Genomic DNA, 5,469 nt, shown 5'->3' with positions numbered 1-5,469 from the left:
ATTTGCAAATATGGGACTTTATCCAAGAAATGTCAAATCTCCCTTGCCTAAGCTGGGACCATGGCTTAGGTGCTACATGGGTTATCTGATGCTTTGAGAGGTCCTTGACTGTATGTGTGTGAATTGTAGCTACTCAGTATCTGGCAGGATCAGACTCAGGCAAATCCACTGGGCAGCCCTGAACAAGATCTCGAGTAAGACTTTCCAAAGTTGTTATAATACCCTTAGCAGAGGCAGGGTACATGCACTATAGTATATGTGCCTTGGATTCCCAGTTTCCTGGTAAGTCTGAGTGGATTTACTGCATGGTAGTTTCAACCACTTCTGGAGACACAGAAGTCCTAGGAAAACATGGACAATAGTTGTCCAGAAGCTCTGATTAGGAAAGAGAGATATTTTTCCTAGAGGATGCTGAGTATATTTGGCCCATAAATGCACCCCTGGGTCCAATACACTTTCCTGGGTGATGTGAGATTTTATAACTCATCAGATCTGATCCAGATTCTTGGACTGTAAAGAAATGTTTGCTGTGGACTCTCAAGATCAGTAGCAGTCCTGGAAGGTTGCTGAACTTGATCTCTCTCTCTATTGACAGAGTGACATCCACATAGGATGTAGAGTAGGATGTGGTTTCTCAAGCAGACTAGCCACATTCTTGAAGGAGGCTACAGGCAGAGGGAATCTTAATTTTAGTAATGGAACATGGAATCACTTAACTTCTTATGCAACTCTTAAAAGGGAAGGAGAGCACAATCATTTTGTGTAGTCCTTTGTGGAAGCATTGTAATAGACTGAGTTGTCCTTCAAGCAGCCAAATGGCACGAATGAGTGTCACCTGGAAGAATTAAGTACTGGGAAGAACTTACAGTCAAAAATGGCCTGACCTCACGCTGCTGTCTCTGAAACTGCACATGAAAATCTGTGCAAGGCGACTTCTGTATCCTTAACATGGTCTTTGCTGGGTTTTTGCAGAACAGCAATCTATCTGATGAACGATATCATAAAATTCTGTCTAGCAAAAACTGCTGCCAACATTTTAAAATATCTACCAAATCCTCTTCCCATTAAAACAGTCTTGTTAGAGTTGTCTGTTCCAAACAGAAAGATACTTTAATTTTCTTGGTTATGTGGTTTTCCTCCTCAGATTTCTGTGAAAGCATGTGTTTCACAAGGCATATCAAAGTTGTCTCATGGGCATAAACATGTAAACAACAAGCATGTTGTTTTCTTGAAATCCCTTGTAAAATGGCTAACCGTGTTGCCTTAACCATGCAGACAGTTTTCAGATGTGTAAGAGGAAAGAAGGATTTTGCAGACAGTCTAAGCATGTGGCTGGGGGAGATCTGAGCTGTGTCTGTGGCTCTGCCCATCAGGAAGTCACCCAAATGGGCTTTCTATGCCTATTTTCCCATGTGGGAGAAAACTTTACTGTGTAAGTGATCTGGGTTCGGCTAATGAAAAATGTAACACAAGGTCCATGTGTTGCTAGATTGGCTCCAAACGTCCAGCCATACCTGCTGGTGTGATATGTAATCCCAGTTTATCCTCCAGGGAAGAGTTTACTGCAGCACTACAGGATGTGAAATTTCTCCCTTGCACTGGCTCCACATTGAGCTGTTTCTCCTCAATGCAGCCAATACAAGTACAGAGAACAAGCTCACTTATTCCTTGCTTGGTTGTTTAGGGTGAATCATTAACCAAGCACTTGAGTCTGACAAAGCAAAAATGTTTGTTGAGTGCTTTTTGCAGTCTGTATGGATACTTTGTCTTCTGCAGAAGGTATGGCTTCCATCTCCCCTGCAATGAAAGCACCAGAGTCCCTCTGCTCACTGCCGTGCTTTAACCAGACCTGAAGTGTGTGTATATATATATCTATACTGAAATATATATACATATATATATGTAAGTTCTGTGTTGCTTCTGCTTTGTGGATGAGGAAATAGGATGACAGAGATATCCTGAAGAGAGGAGTTAAGAGGTATGTTAACTTTTCCTTGGATTCCTCCTTTCTGGCCATTTGAGGTTTGTGGTAAAAGGAATAATAATCCTTTTCCTAGCAGCACTTAATGAACTGAAATAATTCTCTAGGATGATGATGACATGCCAGTTCTCAATATATGGTAAATTACTCCTGAGATCCCATGCCAAAGGACTGCAGAATCTGCTGAAGATGAGGTAGACGATACCCTTGTGTGAAAGGTGAGGTGGTTTTTTCTGATGGCTACTTTGGGTGTTTCCTCCACAGATCTTTCTGCTTCCCTTGGAACCATTTCCTTGGTGTGCTGAGCTGTAAATCCTTGAGCAATGATGAGGGAACAGCATGGTCTAGATAAATTCTTCTTAACAAGCTAATTCAGATGGAGGAATATTGGCTTTGTCCTTTCTCCATGAGCCAAGACCAAAGAATTACTGAAATGCTTCAACATTATCAATCAGGTGAGTGCTTTCATTGTAAATCTGTAAATCCTCTTAACCCCTACTTGTAAGAGATGAATAGGTGTGCTGCTGGGCTTCCAATCATAGACCATCACTCCTGTTCATGCCAGAGATACAATGAAAATACTGGTTTCTTCTTTTTCAATGCAAAAGCATTTATCTACCAGTGTTCAAACATGACATAAGAAGACTTTTCTGGATAATTAACTAATATAGTTAAAACACATCAGTTCGAACAGATGTTCTTGTCTTCACCTTTAAGGTGAATGGCCTTGATTTTGCAGCAAAGTCAGTAAGATGGCACCTGAATGCAAGGGTTTGGGTTTGTGAAACTTTGCAGAATGAGAGCCTATATTTATATTTCTTCCAGAAACTCTCCTTATACTGCACACGCACCTCATTTAGAGAGTTTTACTGTGGCAGCACATTTAAGGCTTCATTATTAGGGGATGTCTGCAATGAGATTGTCTGACATTTAATTCTTCCAGCTGTACATCTATGTATTGTAATTGCCCTGATTTATTTGGTTGCAGTTTGTTTTCTGCAGCATCCCCTTGTCTGCTAAGCACTTGTGATGCTGACATTGATCCCAGGCTGTGTGGCAGATGGGGCTGTGTAGTCTCAGAAAAATATGGAAATATATGGAGTTGTCAGATGGAATGCTGGTCTCTCCAGACCACCCTTGGCTCCATACCTTCATCATCCAGCTGTGGAGGAACTGTGCAGGCGTAACTGGCCAAGGTACTGTGTGAGCACAAGCTGCGTTTCTGCAGCTCTGCAGGAGGTAGGGATGTCTTGCCCACAGCAGAAATACCAGGTAACTGCAATTCTCAGAAGTCTTTAGTGAGCCCCTAACTGCAGTTTTTCCTTGCTCTGTAATCTGGCCAAAGTTGGGTAGATTTTAATAGGGATAGACACATTCCTACCACAAAAGCCACCTCTCTGCCAAATTTCAAAATTCCCCTTCTGAAGCTATAGATCCTCATATAAGAAGTTGCTTGGATTTATTTAACGTGCCAAGCAGTATATTTTTCCTTTAATAATATTCCTGGAAATGGCTGAATTGTTTTGGCTAATGCAGATGCCAAACGGTTTGGGATCAAATTCTCAGTGCTACAATTTGCCAAAGTTGAATAACGTACCATTTTCTGTTGTTGACACTGGGGAAGGCTGAGCACCATGGCAGCAGGAAAGGGAGGTGGCACAGCAAACCAACACCAACAACAAGTGCTTCTTTTAGGAAACTGTCATCTTGAAGCCAGCGAGGAACATCCCTGGGCTTGTGTGCTCTGTGGTTTGTACCTTAATCTTAACTAATGAACATGGCAACACAGAGGCATCAGTGCTACTTACAGCTACCTTAAACGACTTAAATCTGCCCTTTAAATCACCCACGCTCCCTCCTCCCCACCTGTATTGCTCCTGTATTGGGCTTAAGGCTGGATCTGTATGTGGAATCTATAGGTGTATATTGGAGTTTGGCCTGAAGCCATTTGTATTGCCACCTTGATGCTCATTTCCCACCTTGGAAGTCCATCTGCAGAATCATTCTGTGACAAACAAAAATGTCCCCCATGGATGTTTCACCATATAGTTGTATCTTCTGGGTTAAAGCCTCACAGGGCTGTGAAGTGAATGAGGACAAGGCTCCCCCTCTTCTTTGCTCTGTGCCCTCGCTCCTTTCTGTGTTTAGGACCCAAGGAACAGGAACATGAAGCTCCTGTTCTCCTTCCTTCTTGTATATAATGCTTTGGCAAATAAATGGGGTGGGAAAAGCTGTGGCTCCCCTTACTTTTGGGGAAAGTTGGCTTTGTCTCAGACTATTATTTTGGGGGTAGAGATGAAACGATGAAGTTCCTGTCTCTAAAATTTCTTGGTATTTTAAAATGAAAATGAATATAAGAATGACTGAACAAACAAAGCTGTTGCACTCTTAAAAAATTATGTGCCCATTGAACTCACAACCCTAAGCTGGATTATCATGCCCTTTCCAAATTTGTGCTGTGCAAGTCCTTTCCATGCCCTCACTTGCTACTCAGCCATTTTTCTCAAATTATACCAGTACCAGAGCATGGGCCCAGCACTTCTATGAGCTGCAGAGCTGTGAATATCTCTTTTTACAGATACAATGCTCATGTGCTGTGGCTTTGGGCACAGGATACATCAGTGTTAGTGTGGGGCTAATAATAGCCTCTAAAAATAATTTCAGAAGTTGCTTTACCTTTCCTCAGGGAACAGGACATGTCTTTGTATTTCCACCTTCAGATACACAACCCACTTGTGGGCTTGACTGCAAAGCAAATGCAGGGTGGAAGTCATCCTTGCTTACGCAGATTTTTTTTTTCTCTCCCTTGTTTTGCTTTGCACTCTGAGTTGAGTTCTGCCTGTGTTCTCCAAGGCTAGTGATTTCATGGCAAGTTATTGCTCATAACCAAAGTAAGGTAATGGGCAAGCAGCAACTGCTGTGTTAGGTAGCCCAAGCTGACCCTGCCACTGTTTTGGTAGGAGAAAGAAGCTGTTTCAGAAGAGCACAGCCGTCCTGGGCTTTGTGCACACAAGGGCTGCTCAGAGCAGCCCCTTGACCCCACGCTGTCTGTGTGACCTCTGCCACTCTGACTGATAACAATGAGCACAGTTTGTGTTGGGGCTTTGTTATCCTCTCTCCAGAGAGAAACACTAAACTGCAGAATGACTAAGTGCCTTTTCAAGGGCCACATAATGAATCAGTGAATGAACAACAACCCCCAGCAGCTCCAGGCCCCCTCCTCTCTGCAGAACAATGCCTCTTTCCCCATATGAAGACGTGCATGTAGTATAGGTTGCATACAGAATTATGTATTTCAAAAGAAATTTGGATATTAATATTTATATTGTAGCAATGCCACTGTCCTCCGGACTCTGTAAATAGCAGCACCACAACAATGTGAATTATTCCCTTTATGCAAAACCCTGACCAGTGAAATAGCTTGTCAATACAAAGTAAGATTACTGCACAAAAGTTTGACAGCTACATTCATTACATATGTCAATCAA

Source organism: Neopelma chrysocephalum, unplaced genomic scaffold (genome assembly GCF_003984885.1).
Source record: "Neopelma chrysocephalum unplaced genomic scaffold, ASM398488v2 Primary Assembly neopelma1_61b, whole genome shotgun sequence".
Taxonomy (NCBI): Eukaryota; Metazoa; Chordata; class Aves; order Passeriformes; family Pipridae; genus Neopelma; species Neopelma chrysocephalum.
This window is presented reverse-complemented; position numbering follows the sequence as displayed.